This window comes from Manis javanica, chromosome 16 (assembly GCF_040802235.1).
Source record: "Manis javanica isolate MJ-LG chromosome 16, MJ_LKY, whole genome shotgun sequence".
Taxonomy (NCBI): Eukaryota; Metazoa; Chordata; class Mammalia; order Pholidota; family Manidae; genus Manis; species Manis javanica.
In genome coordinates, this window is record NC_133171.1 from 66,845,729 (window position 1) to 66,862,108 (window position 16,380).

The window sequence follows — 16,380 nt, forward strand, 5'->3', positions numbered from 1 at the left end:
CGGGAGTCACCCTGCTAGGATTTCTGTGGTCCTGGTGTTCTGTGTCAAGAACCCCAGGGGAGCCTCCATGTCGTAGAGAGAACCTTACTGGGGGAGGGGCAAGGCTATTCTGGGGGTGGGGAACGAATTCAGGGGATGTTAGCTGAAAAGCAAGAGCATACCAGTCAGGGTCTTGGGAATCCCCAAAAAAGTGATACAGGAACAAACTACGAAGGGCTCCTTGATATTCCCGCTTTCTGGCAAAATGAATCAATGCTTCTGTTGTTTATTCACTGAGTTTCAAAGCATCCTCCACAGATGAGCATTAGCAGAGGCATCAGGCACAGGCACATCCAAGAAGTGCTTTAATTACAGTGAAGTCCAGAGCGCACTGCAGCAGCTCCAGCCGCCTCCCATCAGAGAGTGAGTCTGAGCCGACAGAGCAGGAGGGAGGCTCATCCTCTCCTGCAGCAGGATTTTCTTAAGGCTAAACATAGGCCCAGCAGTCAGCAGGCCAGCACAGGCCGTCGCTGCCCAGGCACCTTCTCCTCCTCTTCCCCAGTGGGCTTGAGCACGATCCCACACCCCACGGCCCTGTCCTGTTCACAGCGCTTCCATCCCAGCCCTGCCCTTTCCAGCTCTGAGCTTGGCCAGGTGGCTGAACCAGTCTTGTCTGTCAAATGGGGTGACAACAGTGCTCCCCGCTGAGTGTGAGAATGAACTGAGTTAATGTCTGTGAACTGCTTAGGACTCTCCCTGGCACACAGCAAACACTCAGGAAATGCTGAAGTTTCCTTTATTACCCTAATTTCCTGTTTTTCTCAGCATTGCTGAGTCCTCTAGTGATGACCACTTTTCTTCATAGGAGGCAAACTTGCCAGTAAATTAGAACCTTAATGGATGACCATTTGGGGGATAAACACATGTTCTTTCAAAAGAAAAATTTCCAGGCTTGAAAAATAAATTCTACCCTAGGACAGGGGTAGGCAAACTTGTTCCATAAAGGGCCAGATAGAAAATGTTTTAGGTTTTGCAGGCCATCAGTCTCTGCTGCAATGACTGAATTCTGCAGTTGTGGTTCAAAAGCAGCCACCGGCCATACATAAATGGATGAGCATGGCTGGGTTCCAAATTGAACTTTATTTACAGAAACAGGCACTAGGCCAGACTTGACCCACAGCTCGAGTTTTCCAACCCTGTCTAGACTATAAACTCCAGAAGAGAGGGACCAGCCCATTATGTTCACCTCTCTCTCTTAGTGCTCAATGTCGTGCCTGCCACAGACTTGCTGCTAACATTCTGATTATTTCTGAGGGAATAAATACTCCAGAGGGATGGGCTTTTCATTTCTTTAAACAGTGGATTTTGGTACACCCATTCAAACTGTGAAATGCACACTCCTCAGTTATGCCAACAGTCACAACAAGAGTTTCTGGAGATGGTGGTGGTATACCATGTCCATCTAGGGGTTCAGGTTCTCTGGCAAATAAGGGGTATGTCCAAAAAAAAAAAAAAGGAAAAAGGATTTAAATAATGACAGAGACCAACAATCCACATCCACAGAGCTGACATTTGTAAACCTTTATCTGATTGTCCATGATGGACTCAGAGACATGTCAAAAATAGTTGGGTATCTCCTTCCACTGGGCAGCCCCCAAGTCTGAGGAGCGTGAGGCCTGAAACTCTGCAGTAACCCTGTGAGCTGCAGCAAGTGACTTCACCTCTATGTACTGGGCTCTTCACCTGCACAATGGGAACCATGATGCCACCGACTTCCATGGCTAGAGGTGAAGAGGAGACAGGATGATGCTCTGCATGTTGCCTGATTAACAAGCACACAACCAAAATTAGCTTTATTATTTCTGGACCAGCACCTAGTCCCTGTGGACATAATCGCTAAAGGCAATCTTGGCCCTAGTCTGACTGCACAGCTGATGCCCAGAATAGGAGGCTGGGAGGGGGCACTTCCTCCTTCCCTCCCCCTTTACTTAAACTCCCCTCTCCTCTCCAGGGGCTTCCACATCTGCAGGAGCGGACCGTGTTCTGACTCCTTTGGGAACCAGGGAATCCTCTGGGAAGGCAGAACAGACCCCAGGTGCTTAACAAGAGAGAAGGGGACACTTGGAAGCTTACATGACCAGGTGGGAAAAACTGGGGCCGTTTGTCAGTAGCTTTTCACAATGATCTGGAATTTGCAAGGCAAGTGCTCCATATCCAGCGTGAGCAGCTTCTGAGGCACAAAGCCATCAGGTCCTCATGGGCCTCAGTCTCCCAGACTGAAAATAGGACTGTCTAGGGCATAATTACAATGAAGGTTAAAGCAACTTGCAAAAGTGAAACATGATCTTCGTAGGGTGGCCTTATTTAATAAAAGTGATAATATAGATGGCAGGATAAGATATAAGCCACCAATGGTCTAAAATAGTTTTAGGAACAGCTCTGTCCAGAAGCTAAACAACCTCAAAACACCTTCTAACAGATTCCCTCGAACCACAGTATAATCTCATCAATTCCAGAGTAATGGGAGGAGGAGCAAATCTATTGGAATTAAGGAAGAACTGGACTTTACTGCAATCAGTCTGCCAAATCGAGCCCTTTTAGGAATAAAATAACCAAATGTTCCTCTGAGATGTTTGCTTAGAAACAGATAAAAACTATTTGCAGTTGCTTGTACCTGAGTAGGTGTTTATAGACAGTTCCACAGTACTTGAAAACTGTTTATTTTCTTAATTAATGTAAATTTTGTCTGCAGTCTCTGGCCCATCCTCGGGGTGTTGTTTTGTTTTTAGCTAGGTACAAAAAGAAGACAGGAATTCCTTTAGTTTGCTTAGCAAACCCTATCTTCATAAATATTACAAATGTAAGCTTCAGGCCTATCTAAATCACCACAATTTTAAATTTATGGAATCTGCATTCCTAAGGGCTTCAGGCCCCTGAGCTGCAATTAAAGTCCCCAGGAATGCTGAGGACTCAGCTTGTGGCCTTTCAGGAGAGTGTGGGCCACACACAGGGCCCTCTTCCCCACAATCCCCTCACCCTGACCACAGTGCACTTGGCAGCTGGGCTGTGGATGAATGCTTAGTCTCTGACTGGCTAGGAGTTAAAGCAAATAAAGTGGAATGACTTATTAGCCCATCTGTAGGCCCAGGCCCACAAGAACTTGAGCCAAGGTCCAGACCTTCTTCTCTTACTGGACCAACAGCCAGAGGATTGTGAGCGAGCTCACGTAGCTTCCCTGGTATATTGGGGTTGCCCCTAGGTGTCCCCTGTGTTGACCAGACTGGGGTTTATAGGGAACAAGGCAGGTTCAGAGCAGAGGTGCAAATTCCAATGAGCAACTTCCATTATCCCAGGGATGTGTATGCTGGGGAAGAAGGACAAGAGGCATGGAGGGGGCTGGCCGATCACTCTGATTCAGTAGAGAATCAGGATAGGAAAGGTGCCTGGCCAATGACAGCAGGGATGAGGAGGGCTCCAGGCCCCACCTGCAGTTTGTTTACCATCATTGTCCTGTGTCCCCAGCTCCAAGCCCACGGCCTGTTGAGAGTGGGCCCTCAATTGTTTCTTTGTTGAATGAAGTTTCCAGCCCATGCAAGGGTTGGAAAGTCTGAGAGGCAGTTCAGCAGTGTGTATCCATTCTGAAATTGCTTGCTTAAGAGGCCAGTTTCCAAATGTCCAGTGTCTACCTCTTGCTCAAAGGTGAGCCCACTACGTTGGTTCTTCTGAGACACAGCCCTGTGATCTCTGCATTATCCTTTTTATAACTTCAGTGCTTTTTTTTCCCTTTTTCAAGAGTGGAAATTGCCATCTGTGAAGTTGATGATACATCATGGGCAGCTCAGGTTTGCTGAAAGTGGTCTACTTCTTAGGATCAGCCAAGTATTAGCTTGCATCTGGTAGGTGTCATTTTGACAACAAAAGCCTCTGAACTCATTGTGGAATTCATAATGGCTTTTTAAATTCATCTAAACTTTCAAAATAAGAAGAATCAAGCCACAATCCACAATTGTGGTTACAGATGGTCAGTATTTGTATATAAATAAAGCCATAACTCTCTAAAGCCCCCTAATTTCAGTCTGAAGATTTAGGGAGAGGAAAAATTTCCTGTGAAAAATCTAAGGCAAAATCATTCCAAACCCTGAAGAACACTGAAAGATACAAGGTCACAGGGACTTCCCTAGAGCAACAGAGTTTATGCTGGGTGATTTCTTCCTCTGCTACTGAATGTGCCATCTGCAAGCAAACCTTCCATCTGGAAGGACACTAAGTGGGCTCCAGATGGATCTCCCTTTGATCCCTTTGGGATGGAGAGGAGAACACCTCAAGCAAACTCTACCCCATATTCCAAGTTGGCTGCTAGAATGTAGATCTTCCAGAACCCAGGCTAAAATGAAGTCCTGTATGGGTATGTTAGGAGCAGGCTCTTCAAGATGAAAGGACAGGCCATGGAAGAGAGAAACACCTGCAGAGAAGGGCCAGTAGGTGAAGTCAGAGCCTGAGGGCACCCAAGTATTTGCAACACTACAGGCCACTGCCTTGGAGGACTGTGTCATCATTTCAGGCTTCACTTTGCCTTAGCTGGAAGGTCATGGTCTTCTTTCATTGTCTGGCACATTTGGGAAGAGTAGAAGAAAAAAGGTAAAGATAAGCTCAATTTTTTTTCCTACATGGCTACGCCAAGCTGCTACCCACACGATGCTACAAAGTGGAGGAGATGAAAGTCAAGTGCAAGGTGCCTCGTGTTTCTTCACAGGAACCCCACCAGCCCTAGAGCTGCAATCTGAGGAGTGAGATGAGATTACCTGGCAGTAAGAAGGCAAAGAAAGGCTTGGGAAATGTGAGCAGCAAGTCTGTCCTTAAATGGGTACAACACCTGCCTCAGGGGATTGTTGGGAGGAACAGAGACAGGCAATCCTGGTCCGATGCCTGGCACAGAGCAGATGCTCCATGAACTGCAGAGTTTGTTTTCTTTTTTTTTTTTAAGTTAAACAACGCCTTCCAGCCACAGTTTACAGAGTACTTTTATAACACTCATGTACCTGAGTGTCACAATAACTTTGTGAGATAAGAGGAATGATTATCTTGATACTGTGTCGCTCATGAGGAAAATGGTACTTGGTGAGTTGTAATGAATTGTCCAAAATCACATGTCTGCTAAATGGAAATCTTGGACTTGAAAGTGACATGATTGGGTTCTAGTTTCAAGTGGTCTTTCCACTGCACCCACTGCATCCTCTTTATAGCTTCAATGCTTTCCTCCCATTTTCCTGAATTCACCATCTATGAGCCTAGGAAGTTGGTGAAGAATACTGAGACTTTGCAGTGTTTTTTCAGAGATGCCTCATTTCAGGTTATGTATAATATTGACATTTCTGATTATTTGGAGATACAGTTATCTATGTGTGAGTGGGCTTTTTCTACTCTGGCCTACAATACTGAAGGTAGCAAGAGGCACTTCACCCTGATACTATTCAAAAAGAGAATCACTGCTGTAATTCTATGCTAGACACAAAATTTAGTTTACTGTGCATTTCGTAAACAGCATATAAAATGAAACACTTACAGGATTTAGTGTAAATAGATAGATAACAGTGATACATAATCCAAATTAGAAAATGATAAAAGAAAACTCCATAAAGAAAAAAAGGTATCCTTTCCATGTTTTATTATTATCCAATGTGAAGTTATATAGTTCTAATTTGTTCCTGTAACTTTACTAAAGGCTTCTGCAAAGTCTCCTCATAAGGCTCTATTTATGGGGAGCTAAAAAAATTTTTTAAAGCGAACCCTTTTCAAGGGAGAATTTTCTATGTGGTTGGACACAGTCTAATTTTTGCTCAAAAGATGGCTTTTTTCCAGGCCTGTTTAGCTGTTGGAACAAACCTGGGTGCCTCAGCCACAGACACTTGCTCTGTCTAATAAAAACATTGTAGAATTTGCATAACATATTTCGATACCCCAGAGGTACGTATGTATGTATCTTTCATTCATTCATTCAATCTTATTTCTGAGAAACATAAAAAAAAAACAGAAGAATATTAAAAAAAAAAATCATACCAGAGAGGCATATGTTGAAATCATTGTGTCTAGCGGTCTTTGGTCCATGTGCTGAGCAACAAACGTGCCCAGTCTTTCTTGGCATGTGACACACCTCAGGCTCTTTTGCAGAGTTGAAATCTGTGGTTCCTGGTGGGAAAAATATGACTTGGCTCCCATATCTTTTCCTTCCCTGGGAGCAGTGGTTTAATTAATGATGTTGGAAAACTAAGCTGAAAAACACAGATACTGTTGCAGTAGGAGGGAGCAGTAGGAAGACACAACCTAGCGTTTGGGGCCTTGAGCCAACAGGAATTCCAGAGAAAAGTGGTGCCATCTGCCCAGCTCCGTCAGGGATTGCAATGGCCAGGTGGAAAGCTGGGCTATATTGGTGTCTCCCCTTCTCCCATGAGTTAAGGTTAGTTACAAGTGCTTCTCACCTTCTTGTCATGTCACAACACACTGCAAACAATATTTGAATAAGGACACAGGGGAACATGGATGCTGTCCTTAGACTGGAGGTGCTAATTCAAAGAGCTTGGTTCTTCTCCTTCCCACTCACAATGACTCAGTGACCAACTTTCTTGGTGCACCTGTAGACCATTCATGGTACACCAGGAAGCAACTTCAAATTTGGGTCCCAGGGAGTCAGGAAAAGAAAGCAACAGAATATATGAATTTCTAACTAAAACGCAAGTTGGTATTCATAAGACTATTAATAAATTCTCTTCATTATCATTTTTTAATGATTCTTTTCAACTTAAAATACAGTACTCATCTAAGGTTGAAGTTAGAGAAAGGAGATATACAACTGCACCTGACTACTCAATCAATCACAGTACCCTCCAGGAATCAAACCACTTCAAAGTCTGGTCTTCAAATTCTCAAAAAGATCTGGACATTTGATTTTTTTCAGTGCGGCCAGATTCAGAAGGTCTGGTTCACATTAGCCACTCCCATAAGAGACTGATGCATAAACCATAATATCAATTTAGAAGGTTGTAATAGAAGCTATTTCTTTCTTGTGCTGAAAATTTAAAGCTTATTATCTAGATCACTCCCTTTCCAATATCAGAAAAGTCCATTTGGAACCAGAAGGTTTTTTGGAGAGCACAGAATCACAGCATAAAAGGGTGGCTAGATTGCCTTTAGAAATAGTTTATCTAGGCCATGGGAAAGCCTGGTGAATGAATGATCCTTACTTTACCCTATAGCACCCCTCTCCAGTGACCATGATACTCATGAATCCCAGATCCAGTGTCTCAATCTTTAGATAATACTAGATAAACACAATTCTTACCCTCTGATTTCCACTTTTAAACACTCTAAGCCAGCCATCCTCTACGATATATATAAATGATCAGGTTAGTAAAAATTGCAGTCTAGACACACGCCCCTGAAATTATAACCAGGTTACTTCAAATGCTCCTAATAGTTTTTCAGAGCTTCTTTCCTAAGACACTCCTATGGTTGAGGTAGGTATGGATTCTTAATGTGTTGAGCTGGTATTTCCATGCTCTGGGGACACCTTACTTCACTATACTTCAGCAGCATCTTCCAGTGATAAGTAATGAGATAAGATAATAAAATCCATTTTTACCTGAAAATTTGTGGGTCAGTACTTTCTATCTAATAAAAATTGCAGACATTCAAAAAAAATCAGCTATAACTACAGCTCCTTAATTCAGCTTAATTGGGGAAACATTGGTTTGAATTAGCAAAAGTCTTAATCACAGCTTTTGTTTTTTAAAGCTTTTATTTAATTAAAAGTACTCTGAATTGAAATGAGATCTCTATTCCATTTCCCTCCTCCATTCCCTTGGCCAAGACCATTACCATCTCCAGGTCTCAGTTTCCTATCTGTAAATGACAGGATGAGCCAACTTGCCTCCAGAGACCCTTGTAACTCAGTGTTCCTTTCTTTAATGTGTCTACCTGTAGCCCTCAAGCAAAAGAATTGCCATGTTCAGACCAGAGTCTACAATAGTCAGATGGTCCTGCTCCAGTGAAACACAATGTTCAGTCCCTAAAACTTCCAGAAGTTTAGTGATGACAACAAATATTAAATTCCAAAATTAGTTCTATGTTTACCTTCAAGAATATACAGCATACTGAATTGGACTTGAATGGAATGCTAATTGTTCAAGCAGTTTATGCTTTATTAAGCACATACTATTTACCTGGGTTTGGGAGATAAAGGGGAATTATAAAGATGGAAACAGCATCGTCCCTGATCTCAGAGCTCAGACCCAGCAGGGGATACAGCACATGCATGCCTACTCTATATGATACCAAGTGAACAGACTGATGTGAAGCCCACTGAGAAAGCACAAAGGATGGAGCAATTAACTCTGACTCAACAGGAAAAGGGGAAAGAAGGTTTCCCCAAAGAGGTGACATCTGAACCAGGCCTTGAAGGATGAAAATGAAAGATGGTAGGGCTAAAGCATGAGGAAGGGTGGTCTGAGAAGCAGGGGATTGGGAGGAAGGTGAGTTGGGAAGGGGAAGAATTGCTACAAGATGTGGCTGGATAATGTGTGTAAGTATGTGAGTGGCCTTTGAATGATATGCAAAAGCATTTTAACTTTGTCTTTAATCAGAAGAGTAACGTGACCAGCTTTGTGTTTTTGGGGAGGCTAAAATGTCATGAAGAAAGGTTTTGAACAGGGAAAATCTGGAGACCAGAAGAATAGCCTGGAGACTGTTACAATAGGCCAGGTGGCAAACAATGAGGGCCTATGCTATGATGGTAACTAGGAAGGGTAGACCTGGGAGACATCACAGGCACCTGGTAGCTAATCAGATGCAGGAGATGATAAGGAAGGGGGGCATGAAAAAGACAGCTTTTTTTTACTAGATCAGTGGGACCCAGTGGACAGTGGTCTTTATGCTTGTAGACACTGATAACGTGCACTATATCGAAAAGCAGTGCTTATAAGAGCTCAGTGAACTTCAGCTTAGTCCCATTTGGATAATCACAATGACTCAATAAATAAAACCCACAAACAAAAGGATTCCCAATGTCTCTAGACTTTACATGTCAGTGAGAAATTAATGACATATGAAAATTTAAATGACCCAAAGAAATGATGAGCTTTTAAGAAAAAGTGGTTTTGAGGGAGGTTGAAGTTATTGTTTGCTTAGGGTTTTGTTTGTTTGCTTTGTGTGTGTCCTTTTTTCTGTTTGTTTAGTGCTTTTTGCATGCTTGTTAGTTTGCATAAAGCATTATTATTAACCTTATTATTGTTAACCTCCAGTAACATTGTTACTAGAGTGAAAATCATGCAGTGATAATACACAGAATTTGAGTTTCATCTCAGGTTTAGCATTCCAACTGTAAAACAATCAGCCTTTCTCCATCACACAATTCATGTTCCCAGGTAGAAGCTACATATCCTCATAGGCCTCTGACATCTTTTGTTAGCAAATCTTCAGTACTGAGTTTTTTCATAAGTAGAAGACAGTACATGTAGTGTAGGATGTTGCTATTATCCTTGTATTATAAAATGAAGGAGAAACAACCAAAGCTGGCAAACCAACTTCATTCACTAATACTGCCCTCCATCCCCCCAGGAAAATTACTATGGAGCAAGTACATTGTAGCATGCATTAAAATAGTTTGCATTTTATACCTAAATGAGATGCAAAACAGATCATCTTAAAATTAATTTTGCTGAAATGTAACAAATGCTTAAATATATGATTATATTCTCAGTGATTGTTGTAATAAAATTTATTACCCTATAGAATCCTCACAGCAATGAGGATTATTGTTCCTTTTTAACAGGTGAGAAAACTGAGGCATAGAGAGGTTAAATAACTTGCCCAAGATCACATAGTTATTATGTGGAAGGACTATAATTTGAGCTAGGCCATCTAATCCTAGAATTTATAACCTCAATGTTTTTGCTATGTTATACCCAATTAAATAAACAAAATAAGTAATTATATGCTCATATGACCAAATTTGAAATATTTACTATAAATAAACAATTAAATGGAAGAATATTTGACATCAGGAAATATATAACATTATTTTGTGGGCAAATAAGGTTATGAAACTGTGTAGCCCAGCATGCTTTTATTAAAATTTATTTTATATATATTATACATACACACATATTATAGTCTTAGAAATAATTTATATCCATAGTTCAACAGTGATTATCTCTAGGTAGTGGAATTATTGGTGATTTTTATCTTCTACTTAACAATTTTCTGTTGTTTTTGGATTTTCTAAAATAAACTTTAAAAGTCACATTTGAACTTCCAGTTTACAGTCCAACTTGTAAAGAGCTTGGAAGCTGTCATCCTTACCTTCAAAACAAGAAAAATGCTGAACAATCTAACATTCAATGGCCTTTCTTAAATTCACCACAGAACTGAGGTCACAGAGCAAACTGCTGCCCCCTAAACTGGAGAAACAGACTGGCAGACACTGAAAATCCCAGCTTACATGGAGCAGAAGCTCAGAGCAGGAGCCAGCATCTGTAGAAACATGTTAAAGTGGAACTGACAAATTATTGGAGGCTCAGTGTATTCTAGCTTGTGAGTTAAAAACTTCTAGGAAGCTAGCCTTAGAAAATAGGAAGCCTATTTTCCTGAGTTTTACCTCCAGAAGCCCTACCAGCTCCCACTGTGAAAATAGATGAAAAATCCCCTCATGCTTCTGGCAAGGGGAAGGAGAAAGTAAACATCTTGAAACATGCCCAGAGCATTCTGTTCTGTTGTAAAGACTGTGCTCCAGAGAAACTGTTCAACCAAGTGTAGTGGACTGGGGTTTACCAGAACATAACCAACCCACAGAATGGGAAATACCCAACTCCAGCCTGCTCTAGCCTTTGGCATAGGGGAGGGGAAATACCCACCACAGGCTCATTAGAAGACTAAGACCTGATAATAGACTATAGAACACTTTCCCTTCCCCATACCTTACTTCCATATCGATTAGGGCTCCTGTACAATAACGGGATTATAACTAAAAGAACTGCAAACCTCGGTCCCTATTTAAGGAGTCTTTAGGTAAACCCAAAGACTACAGGGGAGACAAAACTAAGGACATCAAAGGAAATGTTAGCCTCTGATGCCACAGCTACAGCAAATAAACATGGTCCAGCTGCCTAGCTAGATAAACACAAAAGCTCATGATAAAAGCCTACCTATCTCAATTCCCTTTACCCCATATATCATGTCCAGCTTTCTATAAATAATTGCAAGACATAGTAAAAAGCAAAAACACGTGGTCTGCAGAGACAAAGCAAGCATCAGAACCAGGCTAAGATATAGCAGATATTTGAGAATTACCAGAACTTTATCAGAGTTATCAGGGAATTTAAAAATAACCATGATTAATATGCTAAAGGTTATAATGGGAAAAGGAGACAACATGAAAAAAAGATGGGTAATATAAGCAAGTGAGATTGAAACTCTAAGAAAGAATCAAAAGGAAATTCTAGAAACGCCATAACAAAAATAAAGAATGTCTTACAGGCTCATCAGTAAACTGGACATGGCCAAGCAAAGAATCAGTGAGCTTGAAGATATGTTAATAAAAACATCCAAATCTGAAATGCAAAGAGAAGAAAAGAATATAAAGGACAAAATAGACTATCCAAGAATTGTGGGATAATTACAAAAAGTGTAACATACACATAAAGGGAATACCAGAAAGAGAAGAAAGCAAGTAAGAGAAGAAATATTTGAAGTAATAATGGGTGAGAATTTTCCAGAATTAATAACAGACACTAAACCTCAGATCCAGCAAGAGAATACCAAGCAAGATAAATATTTAAGAATCTATACCGAAACACGTCATATTAAAACTGCAGAAAATCAAAGACAATTAACACAAGACCCACCTTACCCACAGAGAAACGAGGACAGGAATCATATCAGACTTCTTTTCAGGAACCATGCAAAAGAAGAGTGGAGTGAAATATTTAAAGTGTTGAGAGAAAAATCCACCGACCTAGAATTCTGTATCCAGTGAAATGATCCTTCAAAAGTGAAGAAGTAAAGATTTTCTCAGACAAACAAAAATGAAGAAAATTCGTCACAAGGAGACCTACCTTGCAAGAAATGTACAAAGAAATTCTTCAGAAAGAATGAAAATGATATAGGTCAGAACATCAGATCTACATAAAGAAGAAAGAAGGTTGAGGAGGAATAAAGGAAGCAAGCCAGGAGCCCATACTTACACCAAAGTTTCAGGAACCTGAAGTCACCAACCATTGTAACCATCACTGACAAAGTCAGAGCTCCACGGAGGCAGGGCCCCCTGCACTGCAGTTATAGGAACTGCCCTACCTGAGTAGGAATGCAGAAGCTTCTGGAAGCCCCATAAGAAGCAGGAAACAAGAAAGGGCTTCTATCTTTAGTCACTCTTCCATTAGTCTCCCACAAATAACCAGAAGAGTCTGCCCTTTTGGCTACTCAGCAGCATTCCCACCATTCTACCAAATTTAAACTTCCATATAAGAAGAATAGAAGCAACATCAAGGGTCTGACAGCAGGTAGCTGTCCCTGTGGAAGTGAAGATGCCTTCCTCTTCTTCCTACAAAAAATTGGCATGAATCCTATGGTTATCATAGCCACATCTTGGAGATGATAATCCCACTTCTAGTTCAACCACAATCCTACCTGGATATTCAGTAATCTAAAGACTAAAGCATAAAATTAACAGCCACCTGGCAGACCTGTAGCTAGACTGATAAAAAAGAGAGAAAAGACTCAAACAGACAGCAACACTTTTAAAATAAAGTAGGAGAAAGAGAAAGAGGAAAAACAAGTTTGTCTGATACACATAACAAGTGTCATGGGTTGAACCGTGTCCCCCAAAAAGATATGTTCAAGTCCTAACCCCAGTACGTACCTGTAAATGACCTGACTGGGGAATAAGGTCATTGTAGAACCTGGAATGAGGAGCCTACCAGCCCAGGATCTCCTGCAACCACCAGAGGCTGGAAGTGACAAGGGAGGATTCTCCCCTCGAGTCTTCAGAGGGAGCAGGGCCCCGCCAACACCTTGATTTCAGATCTCTAGCCTCCAAGAACTGTGAAAGAATAAAATTTGGTCTTAAGCAAAAACAATAATAACAACAACAAACAGTTTTATCTACTTTACAATTTTTAAAAGCATCCCCCTCCCGCTCCCTGGCCAACTGGCCTGGCTTCCCAGTAGCCACTGAGACACAGTTGGGTACTTGGATCTCCATCCCCTGTTTTAGTTTAACTTACAAGAACCAAATTGTGCTTTTTATTCCCCAGTACACTATAAACTGCCTTCACTCTTCAAATATACATTTAATTTTCAGGTAAGTGCTTAGCTACTCTGGTGTTCAGAAATGTAGATGAAAATATTAAAATGGTTTTTAAAATTATTCAATTCCCTCTACACATTTATCTGAACCACTAATTTCTTTACCCCCATCTAATTCTTACCTGTGTCAGTCAGGTCCCAGCAGGAAACAGGTAACACTCGAACTTTAGGATAATTTGAGGAGGTGTGAAGAAGGTTTTGGAAGAAGAACACGGGGTACAGTGAGGAACCCTGGGACCCGTTACAACAGAGCCTTTACCACCCCTGAGACAAAGAGAAAGATGACATGAAATGGAAGAATTTCTCTTAGAACAAATATTTGGATTCTACCATGTGGTATAACACAGGGTGCTAGATGCAGAGCATAGAGTAATATGTACTCTCCCCTCTCTCTTCATGGGACTTTACAAGCAGGTGGGAGACAGACACTCAACAAATGACAACACAACACATATCGCAGACAGTGCTTAAGTCCTACAGATCAAAAGTAGAGGAAGCTCTAAGAGATTTCAGCAGATGGGGTTTGAGTCCCCATCAGGGAGGGCTTTCCTGAGATAGTGATAACTGAGCAGAGAGCTGCAGGATGCAGAGGCGTTTCAGTGGCAGAAGTGGGCAGGAAGGGACACATGTGAGATGGTGGGAACACTACATGCGGAGGCCACCACATTAGATGGGACACAGAGCATTAAAGATCCAAGAGAAGCCCATTCTGGTTGAAATTCACCCCACAAGGGAGAGGGACAGGACATGGAACTTCAAAATGGAGTGGGATCAAATCACGCTAGGTCTCTAAAGCTAGGTTGGGAATTTGGAACCCACATAAAGAGAAAAAAGTGACAGAAGGATATACATAGGGATCCAGGATCTGCCTGCATTTCTAAAATATTCTTAAAGACAAGGGCTGTGTTTTGCTCGTTTTCATATCCTCCATGGGTAACCTTACACAGAATTGGTGCTTAACATATTTGTTGAACTGCATGTCAATTCTGTGAGAAACGGGTTTTACAAATTGTGTTTAGTAGTAGAAATGAAAGGACGGTCTATAGAATTAAATTTGGGATGAAGAAATACGTAGGTGCTTGCTTTCCAGAAATCCATGTTCTCTGATTACCATATTGTCAGGGTCACATGAAATGAAAAAGATGCAATTCCTTGTAACAAACTAATAACAGCATAGAAAAGATAATTATTTCTCACATATGCTGGTTAAAACCAATCAGCTCTGACATTAGAATTCACTTACTACTTATTAGCCGTGGGTCCTTGAGCAATTTACTTGGCCCCTCCGTTCCTCAGTTTTCGTATCTGTGAAAGGAGATTATAATAGTACCTGGGTCATCTCTTTGTTGTGATATTCAGTGAGAATACATGAAAAGCATTCTGAAGGCTGCCAGGCACAGAGTTAAGTGCTCAATAAATGTCACCTATTATTAATTGCATCCAAATTTCATGGTGCATGTAAAAATGTTTTCCCCGACTGTAAAATCTCTTTTAAAATGTTCCCATCCTTGATTCTTAACAGTAGCTGTTGTTTATGCACTAGTGAGAATTATAGAATGAAGATATGACTATCACAGAAATGTTTCATGCATCAGATTTCAGTTGGACTTTTTACACCAGGTAATAAGATCTCTCCCCAGTATTAAATTGTATTCTGATATGTTCTGGATAGTCCATTTTAAGAAATGTTTAAAGCTAACAACATGTAAACACATGGCACCTTAAATTCCTTCATTTCCAGATGATTTGGGGCTCTACCAGACAAGTCTGGGCTTCAGTGGGCAAGCATGATCTTTTTCTCCTTTTGCCCATCTCTTAACTTGCAGAAAGCTGAGCATTTTAATATTTTTCCCTTCCCCATTCTCCCCCCACATATTCATAGGTGAAAATACGCACATTAGCATTTGAACATTCACACAAATTCATCACTGAAGCTCACGAATGCTAAAAGTTATGCCACAGCTCAGTACGTAAGATACTCTTTTCTTTTCTTTTCTTCTAGCAGCAAAATAAGACTCCTAATCTGTCAGTCTCAGAAATCATTCTCCACCTGGTCCAGGACATACAAAAATCAAAGAACAAGTTAGCACTAAACGGGTGAGAGATTAGAAATCAGGGGACAGCAGGCCCGAAAGGGGTACACTGCTGTGCATGGGTTAGCACGCCCATACTTGTTGACAGAATTATTTTTAGAAAGTAATGCTTTCCCATTTATAAAACCCAGAGAGAGGCAGCATAGTGTGTAGGCGGCAGTTCTCAGCCCCGGCTGCAAATCAAAATTACCTGTGGTGCTTTAAAAAATCTGCAGATGCCGCGACCTCACTCTAGACCAATGATTCTCAGCCTGAGCTGCATGGGTGAATTGCCTGGGGAGTTTTTGAGACCTAGGCTGCCTGCCAGGTGCCCCCGCCCTAGACCAATTGTATTGGAATCTCTGGGGGCAGGGCCTAGAGAGAGGCAGTGTTTAATCACTTCTGCCCGTGATTCCAAAACACAGCCAGACCTGAGCACCACTGCTCTGGATGGACTGAATTCACTTATTCATTTAACAAATACGTAAGGACGGCTGCCATCAGCAAGACATTGTTGGCGACATAGCAGATAAGGAAATAAACAGCCTCTGCTCTCCTAGGTTTAGAAAGCTGACTCAGAATCTTCAGGGGAGGGGCCTAGGAGTCTGAAGTTTCTAAAAGCCGACCCGCCAAGACTGAGACTCAGGGAGCAGCAGAAAGAGAAGAGTCAGGCAGCTGTTTGAGTCTTGGTTTCTCTTATTGGCTGCTTGAGCTTGGGTAAGTTACGTAACTGTTCTGAGCCTCTGCGTCCTTATCTTTAAAATGGTGGGGAGCAAATCTTCCACGGTTAGGCTGTTAGGAGTTTTAAATGAAAAACAAGAAAAGATCAATAGAAACCTTGGTGCAGTAGCTCATACCTACTGGGCATTCAATAAATGTCGTTTTCTTCCTTCTCCCTTTCATTTCTTCCTTTATTCCTTACAGCAATGTGTGTGCCAAGTGTGTATGATGTACACCTGAAATACCAGACCCTAGC

The 16,380-nt window shown here is 41.5% G+C and overlaps 1 long non-coding RNA gene across 3 annotated transcripts; it reads right to left on the reverse strand.

Annotated features, from left to right (window-relative positions):
- Positions 1-1,537: 1,537 nt before the first annotated feature.
- Positions 1,538-15,697, reverse strand: LOC108392325 (uncharacterized). Of its 3 annotated transcripts, none has more exons than XR_012126132.1 (8): positions 15,616-15,697; positions 14,576-14,637; positions 13,455-13,596; positions 12,887-13,066; positions 6,037-6,165; positions 2,654-2,768; positions 2,113-2,271; positions 1,538-1,801 (listed from the first exon to the last, which is right to left on the reverse strand). It is a non-coding gene; the product is annotated as an uncharacterized lncRNA (long non-coding RNA). The 3 variants fall into 3 exon arrangements; XR_005056063.2 differs by lacking the exon at positions 15,616-15,697 and adding an exon at positions 15,229-15,374; XR_001851992.3 differs by lacking the exons at positions 6,037-6,165; positions 15,616-15,697 and adding an exon at positions 15,229-15,374.
- Between the last annotated feature and the right edge of the window lie 683 nt (positions 15,698-16,380).